Below are 12,075 nucleotides of genomic sequence, written 5' to 3'. Positions count from 1 at the left end.
AGAACATTTTCTTTATAAACTATGTTATGCCAATTGAGCTAGATGTTCCCCAAGACCATGGTCCCCACAGCCCTCAGCCCACTAATTCAGTCCCTCAGGGAATTTGAATGTGTCTATGGAGCTTCCATGACCTTTCCTTGTACAAGTTGTGCTGGCTTCCCCAGTATTTTATACTGTCTAACACATCTCCAAAGTTTCCAATTAGGTATTATCTATTCAGAGTTTTTCCCTCCCCACTCCTCCCCTCCCTCGTAACCATCAAAGATTGTTTCTTTTTTTGTGTAAACATTTTCCTGAGTTTTTATAGTAGTGGTCTCATACAATATTTGTCCTTTTGTGATTGTCTTATTTCACTCAGCATAATATCCTCCAGATTCATCCAAGTTGTTAGATGCTTCACAGATTCATCATTGTTCTTTATTGTTGCATAGTACTCCATTGTGTGTATGTACCATAGTTTGTTTATCCATTCATCTGTTGATGAACATCTAGGTTGTTTCCATCTTTTTTGCTATTGTGAACTATGCTGCAATTAACATGGGTGTGCATATGTCTATTTGTGTGATGGCTCTTATTTCTCTAGATTATATTCCTAGAAATGGGATTGCTGGATCATATGATATTTCTATGTCTAGCTTTCTAAGGAAGTGCCATATTGTTTTCCAAAATGGTTGCACTATTTTACATTCTCACCAGCAGTGCATAAGAGTTCCAATCTCCCTGCAGTCTCTCCAACATTTGTTATTTTCTTTTTTTTTTTTATTTGTGCCAGTAATGCCTGGGTGAGATGGTGTCTCATAGTAGTTTTGATTTGCATTTTTCTAAAGGCTAGTGAACATCATGAAGGATGGGAATTCCAGAACACTTAACTGTGCTCTTGAGGAACGTGTACATAGATCAAGAGGCAGTTGTCAAATAGAACAAGGGGATACTGTGTGGTTTAAAGTCAGGGAAAATGTGGGTCAGGGTGGTATCCTTTCACAATACCTATTCAATTGGTATGCTGAGCAAATAATCTGAAAAGGACTATATGAAGAACGGGGCATCAGGATTGGAGGAAGACTCATTAACCTGCATTATGCAGATGACACAACCTTGCTTGCCGAAAGTGAAGAGGACTTGAAGCACTTACTGATGAAGACCAAAGACCACTGCCTTCAGTATGGATTACATTTAAACATAAAGAGAAATGCTTTCAGCCTCTCTCCATTAAGAATCTTGTTGGCTGTTGCTTTTGTATAGATGCCTTTTATTATGTCGAGGAATTTCCCTTCTATACTTATTTTACTGAGAGTTTTTATCGGGAATGGGTGTTGGACTTTGTCGAATGCCTTTTCTGTGTCAATTGAGATGATCATGTGATTCTTTTATTTCCTTTTATTTATGTGGTGGATTACGTTGATTGATTTTCTAATGTTGAACTATCCTTGCATACATGGTATGAACCCTATTTGGTCATGGTGTATTAGTTTTTTGATATGATGCTGGATTCTATTGGCTAGAAGTTTGTTGAGAATTTTTGCATCTCTATTCATGAGAGATATTGGTCTGTAATTTTCTTTTTTTGTGGTGTCTTTGTCTGGTTTTGGTATCAGGGTTATGCTGGCTTCATAGAATGAATTCGGAAGTGTCCCTTCCTTTTCTACTTTCCAAAGTATTTGAGTAGTACTGGTGTAAGCTCTTCTCTGAGTGATTGGTAGAATTCTCGAGTGAAACCATCTGGGCCAAGGCTTTTATTTGTTAGGAGTTTTTTTTTTTATTACCATTCAATCTCTTCTCTTGTTATGGGTCTGTTCAGATTTTCAACATCATTTTGTGTTAGTTTGGGTAGATAGTATGTTTCTAGAAATTTGTCCATTTCCTGTAGGTTTTCAAATTTGTTGAAGTATAGTTTTTCATAATACTCTGTTATGATCCTTTTTATTTCAGTTGGGTCTGTTGTAATGTCCCCCATTTCGTTTCTTATTTGGGTTATTTGCATCTTCTCCGGTTTTTCTTTTGTCATGGACTAGTGGTTTGTCGATTTTGTTGATCCTTTCAAAGAACCCACTTTTGGTTTTGTTGATTCTTTCTATTGTTTTTCTAATCTCTATTTCATTTATTTCTGCACTGATCTTTATTATTTCCTTTCTTCTGGAGGCTGTGGGATTCTTTTGCTGTTCTCTATTTGTTTGAGATTTGTAGCTAATGTTTTGATTTCACCCCCTTTTTTTTGATGTGTGCATCTATTGCTATAAATTGACCTCTGTGCACTGCCTTTACTGTCCCAAAGGTTTTGGTATGATGTGTTTTCATTCTCATTTGATTCTAGGTATTTTTTGATTCCATCTATTACCCAGTGGTTTTTAAGCAGGGTGTTGTTCAGTTTCCATGTAATTGATCTTTATCCCTTGCTCTTCCTGTTGTTAATTTCTAGTTTGATGGTGTTGTGATCAGAGAAGATACTTTGTATTATCTCAGTGTTTTGGATTTTATTGAGGGTTGCTTTGTGGCCTGAGACGTGGTCTACTCTGGAGAATGTTCCATGTGCATTGGAAAGGAATGTATACTTTGCAGCTGTTGGGTGGAGTTTCTATATATGTCTATGAGTTCATGTTGGCTGATTGTGACCTTTAGATCTTCTGTATCTTTGCTGATTTTCTTCTTAGTTGTTCTGTCCTTTACTGAGAGTAGTGTGTTGAAGTCTCCCACTATTATTGTGGAACTGTCAATTTCTCTTTTCAGGGCTGAGTTTGTTTTATGTATTTTGGAGCTCTGTCATTTGGTGGGTAGACATTTATTATGGTTATGTCTTCATGATTTATCATCCCTTTAATCATTATACAATGCCCTTCTTTGTCTTTTATGGTGGATTTTGTTTTAAAGTTTTTTATCTGAGGTTAGTATTGCCACTCCTGCTCTTTTTTTGGTAGCTATTTGCTTGATATATTTTTCTCCATTCTTTGATTTTTAATAAATTTACATCTTTGTTTCTATGGTGTCTCTTATAGACAGCATATTGATGGATCCTGTTTTTTTTTTAATCCATTCTGTTACTCTCTGTCTCTTTATGGGTGCATTTAAGCCATTTACATTCAGTGTAATTGTTGATAGGCGTGAGTATATTGCTGTCATTTTGTATTGCTTTTTTGGTGGTGCTGACATTTTCATTGTCCCTCTTACTCTCCTGTGCTGAATTCCTTTCATTTGTGGATTTTTTTTCTTTTGTTTTGTTTTTGTAGATTTAGTTTTTAGTGTGACTTTGTGTTTTTCTTCTTTATTTTGATGAGTAGGATTTGTTAACCTTCTTTGTGGTTACCTTGAAATTTACCCCTTATCTTCCTAGGTTTGAACCAGTCTTTTATTACTTGGTATCTGCTTGCCTTCCTCTCCATTAGGAAGTTTTATACCTACACCGTTTATTCCCTCTTTTATTGTTCTGATGTTGTTGTCATTTGCAAGTTAACCTCTCTGGTTCCCTGTTGTAAATCTTTTAGTTTTGAATAATCCTTGAGAGTTCATTTCCTAGGTTGGTATCTGGCTGGTGTGATCTTGTGTCCTAGATTCAGGCTGTCATCTGATGTTGTTTGTTCTCAAACCAAAGGACTCCTTTTAATAATTCTTGTAAGTTTTGTTTGTTTTTTACATATTCCCTTAATTGCTGTTTATCTGGAAATATCCTAATTTCATCATCATATTTGAATGAGAGTTTTGCAGGATATATTATTCTTGGTTGGTAATTTTTTTCTTTCAAGGTTTTATATATGTCATCCCATTGTCTTCTTGCCTGTGTGTTTTCTGCCAAATAATCAGAGCTTAGTCTTATTGTTTTCACTCTCTATGTGACTTTTTTATTTTCTTGAGCTTCTATCAGGATTATTTCTTTGCCTTGGTTTTAGCAAGTGTGATTATGATATGCCTTGGTGATTTTCTTTTGGGGTCTATCTTATATGGTGTTTGTTGAGCTCCTTGGATGGTCAAGCTTTTCATCTTTCCAGATATTAGGGAAATTTTCTGCCATTAATTCTTCAATGATCCTTTGTGTTTTCTGAATACTTGCAAATGTTTGCTTTTGATCGTATCCCACATCATTCTCAGGGTTTCTTCATTCTTTTTTCTGATTTTTCCTGAAACAAAGTGGTATCCAAGTATTCGTCTTTAATTTTGCTGATCCTGTCTTCCATTGTTTCAAACCTGCCTCTCAGACCTTCTATGACGCTGTCTGTTTCTGAAATCTTATTGTTGATCTTTTGGATTTTGAATTTTTTTTTGTATGATTTCTAGTTGTGAATTTATTTTGACATTTTGTTCCTATATTATTTTCCTGAATTCTTCCATTGTTTTTTCTGTGTTTTCCATGATTTTGTCTGCCTTTTCCATAAGTTTGTCTATTTTTTCCTCATTTTTTAAAAAATTTTTTTATTGTACTTTAGATGAAGGTTTACAGAACACACAGTTTCTCATTAACCAGTCAGTACACATATTGTTTTATGATATTGGCTAACAACTCCCTGACATGTCAACACTCTCCCTTCTCAACCTTGGAGAACCTTTTTCTTTTTTTGGTCAAAATATACATAGCCAAAGATACACCATTTCAAAAATTTATTTTTTCTGCTTTTTCCTTCAACTCTTGGATAGCTATGACTATTAGAGATTTGAATTCCCTATCAGGTAGTTCCAGTGCCTTTTCTTCTACTGGAAAGTCATCTATTGTTTTATTTCCAATGCCTACTGGAACCATCCTGTCTTTTTTTTTTATATGTTTTGATAATGTCTGCTGTCTTCAGAACATTCCGTAGTTATTTTCTTCATTTATTGACTGTAGATTTGTTTGTTTGTTCCTGCTTTTTAGTTTTATTTGGTTATGTCTAAGCAGGTGTGCTGTGCATTCTTTGTTGTTTGGTCATTTGTGGGCATGATACTTTTCACCTCCTTATCCAATGGGCAGGGCCAGTCACTCATCTGTGGTGCAGCAGGGCAGGTCCAGCTGAAGGGGAGGGGCTGGGATGGGTTATTTATGGAATGTACTCTGGCTGAGAAGGTGGGCCAGGGGTCAGTGCAGGGTAGGTTTTGGTAGGCTGTGCTTGTGCTGCTTGGGGGTGCTGTGCTCAGTGCATGATGCAGATAGGCAAGAGGGAGTGGGGAGTTTGTGACTCTGTAGCTAAGTAGGTATGGGAAGGAAGAGAAAGAGGAGAGAGAAACAGGAGCCAAAAAAAAAAAAAAAGTGCTGAGGGAGACTGCCATTGGAATGGAGAGATGAGAAATTGAGAAATGAAGAAAAACAAAGGAAAAATGAAAAAGAGAAAAAAATAAATAAAAAATTTAAAAAAAAAAGAAAAGAAAAAGAAATGCCCTCAGGAATCCCACTGGCATCTACAGAAGTGGATTCCAGGTCTTGGGGCACAGCCCATCTAGAAGGGGCAGAGATGGCACACAGCACCAGGTATTGATGATACAGGAAAAGAAAGAAAGTATAGAGAGACAAGAAACTGAGAAATAAAGAACAACAAAGAATAAGAAAAAAATTAAAATAAAATTTAAAAAAAAGACATGCCCCCAGTGATCCCCCTATCACAGCTGCATAGCCCAAGGAAGTGGCTCCCACAGTGTCAGATATTCAGGACACAGGGGAAGAAGGTAAGTAGAGAGAGACGAGAAACCAAGAAATGAAGAAAAACAAAAAGGAAAAAAGGAAAACAGAACAAAACAGGCCACAGGGATCCCTCTGGCATGGTGGCATGGGCTTTGGAATTGGTTCCCCAGCTAAATGGTGCTTCACAGCCTGTCAAGAAGAAGCGGAGATGGCACACAGAGCATGGTGTTTGAGAGAAAATTAGGGGAGGAGGTGAGAGAGAGGGAAGAAACTAAGAGAAGTCAAAAAAAGCAACACCAGCAACAAAGAAATTGCAGTGAAGGAGCTAGCTGGTGTGGATGGTGCAAATCCAAGTGGCATATTGCTGGTGCCTCCTGGCCAAGTGACCTCGGCCTGCTGGGAATTGGTGGAGGTCTAGCAGCGAGAAGAAGGGTAGGGGGTGGGAAAGTGTGTGTTGCTGGTTACTGGATGCTCTGTCTCCTGCTGGGAGCTCTGTGAAGCAGCTTGCTGTACTCCCTGTATGCCAACCTCTGATGGGAGTCCAAGATGGTAAGTCTATGCTGCGTTAGCTGATAAGAGACCGCCACTCCGTATCTCTCCTCACTCTCTGTTCTCTGTCTGTTTCTTATTCCATTTGGTGCTTGGCTGAGATCTTTTTCTCTTGATTTAACACTAAAGGTTCCTGGATTGATGTTTGTTTCTGTTTTACTTAGTTTTTCAGGTCTTTGCTGTGGATGGACTGCACGGTGCTTTGTCTATAGCTCCATGTTGACTCTGCCTCTCTGACCAATTCTTTTTCATATAGTGACTCTGTGTATTCCTTCCAACTTCTTTTGATGCTTCCTGCATTGTTCAGCATTTTCCCCTGTAGAATCCTTCAATATTGCAACTCAAGGTTTAAATTTTTTATTCAGTTCTTTTAGCTTAAGAAATGCCAAGTATGTTCTTCCTTTTAGGTTTTCTAACTCCAGGTCTTTGCACATTTTATTATATTTACATAATTGTAATTTCATTATAATACTTTGCTTTGTCTTCTTGAGACACCCTTTGGAATCTTCTGTTCAGCTCTTTCGCTTCATCATTTCATTTAATTTTTGAATTAGATACAAAATTTATTTTTAATTTCCATCAGTTCAAACATTCATCATACGAACACAAGGAAGATTCTTTATCTTTTATTCAATTTCCCCTTTCACAAGCTACAAATAAATCTAAATTGTTTAAATTACTTCAAAGTGAGATACAATTTAGCCCAAAATAAAACCATGTTGTTCTTTGTTCTTTAAGGAAGGAAAAATGAAATCCAAATCTTATTTCTTGTTTACACCAAAAAAGGCATGCAAAAACCAAGATACAATAAGGCTTATTTTATTATGTGATTTTTTGCAACTTTACATAACTTCTTTAATGTATAATTCTAAAAGTTTAACATTTTTCAAATAAGGGGTTCCAATTATATCATATGGCTAATATTTATTGAACTATTTGAACTATATCATATTGGTTAAAATTACACAGAACAGTAATTCATTTACCTATCAGCTAGGTACTATTATTATCCCGTTTTATAATCATAAATTTGAGACTCAAAAAATATACATAAAGGTTGTGCAAGATCACACATTTTGTGTAGCAGAACCAGGATTCAAACCTAAGCAATTTGCTCCTGAACATAAGCTCTTGGATTTCATGTCATGAATTCCAAGGTTCTTTCAAGATCTATAAAACACTGACCTACGTCTTTGCCAGTCATTGTAGCTCCCCACAGATTCTATGAATTAAGTTAGAGCATGGGAAAAGTAAGTCCAGCTTCTTAGAAGTCCAGTAGAGAGATGCCACTGTAGACAGATTATTTAACAGGTTTATTGAGACATAACTTATATACCATAAAATTCACCCATTTAAAGTATAAAATTGGATGGTTTTAGTATATTCACAAAGTTGTGCAGCCATCACACAACTTAATTTTAGAACATTTTTCTCACCCCCGAAAAGTCACTCCCTACCGAGCCTGTCCCTTCAACCTCACGTAACCACTAGTCTACTTTCTGTAGAAAATACTAGTAAGGAATTATTTAGCTTTTAGTAGTCACCTTCTAATTATTCTCTGCTACATCACACGGTGTATTTCCTTCATAGCAAGTTTCGAAGTCTGCAATTATCATAGATATTTATGTGTTTACTTTTTTATTTATGTGCTTTCCATCTGTCTTCTCTGTTAGTTGTTTGGGGGACAGGAACCATGCATGTCTTGTGCATTGTGATACCACCAGGGCTTAGCACAGTTCCTCATCATTGGTCAATAAGAATTTGCTGAATGATAGAAATGAACAACATTAAACCAGTAAAGAGTATGAACAGCAAGAAGTTAGGAACCCTATAATTTTTTGCATTTCAGTGAACGTATTGGTAGCCATGAATATTAATATCCAAGTATTTCAGCACATAGTGAGATGAGTTATGTTCCTGCCACTAACCTCTGTACTTAAAGATGCTGTACATAAAGACTTATGACTAATATTATTAGCAGAATGAATAAGTGGAATTTTAATATTTGATGCATGAAACGTATCTTTATTTAACAGTGTAGGGTAAAGAACATAAACTTTGGAGTTAGAAAGGCCTGTATTCAAATTTAGCTCTGCCACATCTTACCTGTGTGACTTGGACAAGTAAATTCACCTCACTGAGTCTCTGGAGTTCATCTACAAAATATGGATATTAGATATAAGATTTTTCTACAAGTTATGGTTACAGTATGAAAATTTTAAACCCTCTGGTAAATTTTTTAATTTACTATAAGCAATTACCTTTAATGGTGTTCTAAAATTAGTGATAATCAGCACTGAATACAGAGGTGTTCAACAAATGTATTCATTTTTATTGTGACTGATCTGTGGCAACCTCAAAGATACACATCATATGAACGAAAAACGATCTTGCTAAGCTAGTCATTCTGTGATTACGTGGCTTCAGTGTGAGCTGCATGCTGGTTTTAAAATTAGTCTTTACAGAGATCCTTTTTCTCTGCTGGCAAGAATTCCCTGTGGACCTTGCTGGTGTGCTGTCATCTTTTGCCAACACTTGTCCAGCCCAGCAGAGTGGGTTTGAAAGCAGGGTAGCCATGATGATAAGAGACTGGCTTAGTTTCAGAACAGTATTATCAGTCTTACTGGATTTCATCGTTTGCCAAATACCACATAAGAAGTGAGGGAGGTAGTGAGCTCCCCATCACAGAACATATTCAAGCATAAGATACACAGTCACTTGAAAGAGGGCAATGTAGACAGGATTCAGCCTTTACAACTTTTGCTTTTAGTCGTGAAGTAGATTATGAGTAATGTTTGGAGTGCCCAAAATGATCTGCAGTTGCTTCTCCTTAGCTGTTTTACTTTCTTATTTGGAAGTGGTGATAATATTATTGCTAGTCAATCCTTAGATTCCACATATGTTATGATTAGTATTAATCGGAAGCATATAAGCCCTTCTTGCTTCCTGAGAGCCCTGTAGGGCTAAGGATTTGCACTTTTTTTATTATCTCTGACTATGCTTGCTACTTTAAAAATTTCAGCAAAGTTTATAATGCAGTCTCTTGGCAGATACTTTAAAGGAGAATCTTTTGAAATACTTTTGGTCTCCTAAGAAGCCTGCTGATCATATCCTAAGTAGAGTGCTGACAGATTGTTCTCTGTTACTCCTCAGCGCTATCTCACTAACCCTTATGAAAGTGAGACGCACTTGGTCTTTTCCTGCAGGCTATCGGTGAATATTGGTTTGCCCAGGATAGTAGAAAGCACTGTGTTCTCATGGCAATGTTTAATTTCCTCGTCCCTACTCACCTTTCATACATGTGTTTCTACCCAATCAACTGAACACCTATTATAGATTACCGTTTGTCTTAGTCATCTAGTGCTGCTATAACAGAAACACCACAAGTGGATGCTTTTAACGAACAGAAGTTTATTTTCTCACAGTTAAAGTAGGCTAAAAGTCCAAATTCAGGAAGTCAGCTGCAGGGGAAGGCTTTTCCTCTCTGTCGGCCTTCTACTCTTCAGTGTTCCCCCGGACTAGGAGCTTCTCTGCGCAGGGACCCCTGTCCAAAGGACGTACTCTGCTCCCGGCACTGCTTTCTTGATGGTATGAGGTCCCCTGTCTCACTGCTCACTTCTGTCTTTTATATCTCAAGAGACTGCCTCAGGATACACTCCAATCTTGTAGATCCAGTCCTGCCTTCTAACACAAGGGCCACCCATCCTCCCTCATTAACATCATAGAGGCAGGTTTACAACATACAGGAAAATCACACAGTAGCAGGAATGATGGCCTAGCCAAACTGATACACACATTTTTTGGGGGACAGAATTCAAACCATGACACCGTTCCTTGCTAAAGCCAAGAAAACTCATTGCAGTCAAGTTGATACCAACTCATAGTGACCCTAAAGGACAGGATAGAACTGCTCCATAGGGTTTCTAAGGCTGTGATCTTTAAGGAAACAGACTGTCACATCTTTATGCTATGGAGGGGCTGGTAGGTTCGAACCACTGACCTTTCAGTTAGCAGCCAAGCACTTAACCACTGTGCAACCAGGGCTCCTTTCAGTTCCTTGCTATAGGCTCTTAAAACCTTAGAGTGGTAAGTAATTGATAAATAATCACAATATTTGGGATAAATGTTGCAGGAGGTCTAGGTAGGTAACAGTAGAATGTGAAAGAAAGGAGGAAGATGTTCTCTGTCTGCATGACAAGGGATCGTTTCACAGAAGCTGAGTTAGGAAGTAAAAATTAGCAGAAGTTCTCATACGGGGCTGAGGGCAAGGAGCTTAAGTCCCACCAACTTCCTTGAAAGGCAAGCAGATGAATATCTGGTGCACACCCACCCAGTGGAGTGGTAGAGTCAGCTCATCCTGGCTAAAGAGAGCTGATTGTCAAATTTCGGGAATTTTGCAAGCTGGTTGTTAAACACAGCTATTTTTTTTCCTAATTGTTCTTTATATGAAAATTTATAGAACAAATTATATAGAACAAATTAGCTTCTCGTTAAAAAATTAGTACACATATTGTTTTGTGACATTGGTTACCAATCCTACGACATGTCTACACTCTCCCTTCTTGACCTTGGGTTCCCTATTACCAGCTTTCTTGTCCCCTCCTGCCTTCTAGTCCTTGCCCCTGGGCTGGTGTGCCTAGTTAGAATCGTTTGGTTTTATGGGCGTGTCTAACCTTTAGCTGAAGGGTGAACCTCAGGAGTGACTTCATTACTGAGCTAGAAGGGTGTCTGGAGGCCATAATCTTGGGATTTCTCAAGTCTCTGTCAGGCCAATAAGTCTGGTCTTTTTTTGTGAGTTAGAATTTTGTTCTACATTTTTCTCCAGCTCTGTCCAGGACCCTCTATTATGATCTCTATCAGAGCAGTCAGTGGTGGTAGCTGGTCACCATGTAGCTGTGCTGGATTCAGCCTGGTAGAGGCCGTGGTAGTTGTGATCCATTAGTCTTTTGGACTAATCTTTCCCTTGTGTCGAAGGGGTGAGACCAGTGGAGTATCTTAGATGGCCACTCAGAAGCTTTTAAGACCTCAGACGCTAGTAGAATGTAGAACATTTTCTTTATAAACTATGTTATGCCAATTGAGCTAGATGTTCCCCGAGACCGTGGTCCCCATGGCCCTCAGTCCAGTAATTCAGTCCCTCAGGGAATTTGGATGTGTCTGTGGGGCTTCCCTGACCTTGCCTTGGACAAGTTGTGCTGGCTTCCCCAGTATTGTGTACTGTCTAACACATCACTAAGTTAACACTTATCTATTGTCTATTTAGTGTTTTTCCATCCCCACCTCTTCCCTCCGTAATAGTAGTAAAAGATTGTTTCTTTTTGTGAAACACAGCCATTATTAAAAATTAAATTATATTTGTCCTTTTGTGACATACTTATTGTACGATCCCACTTCTATAAAATATCTAAAATAAGCAAATGTGTAGAAACCAAAGTTCATTAATGATTACCAGCGGTGAAAAGGAGGAGAAAGGGGGTAGTGATTGCTTAGGAGGTACCGATTTTCTGTTAAGGGTGATGGAAAAATTTGGAAAAGGATAGCTGTATGGTTACACAACATGATGAATGTAATTAACGTCACTGAATTGTACGTATGAAAAATGTTAAAATGGCAAATGTTTTGTTATAGGTATATATTTTAACCATAATACAAATTATATAAACTAATAAATTATATTAAAAACAAAGATAATAAATACTCAAAACATAACCTCCTAGTTAATTTACTGAACTTTATTATTATCTACACTTTTGAGGTTATTTACTTCTATTTTATCTGAATAATGGAAATACTATACAATGGTGTGCTACTGCACATCTCTTCCCAACTCCTGATTCAGTGACATCACGTTGGTAACTTGAAATTGGCCAGGGTGGGAGTACTTACACCCAGAAAATCAGCCAACACTACAAATCAGACTTTTATTTAGTGTTTTGCTGACTGTCTAGGCT

The sequence above is a fragment of the Trichechus manatus genome, unplaced genomic scaffold, assembly GCF_000243295.1.
Source record: "Trichechus manatus latirostris isolate Lorelei unplaced genomic scaffold, TriManLat1.0 scaffold00121, whole genome shotgun sequence".
In the NCBI taxonomy this organism is placed as follows: Eukaryota; Metazoa; Chordata; class Mammalia; order Sirenia; family Trichechidae; genus Trichechus; species Trichechus manatus.
Note: the sequence above shows the minus strand (reverse complement) of the source record.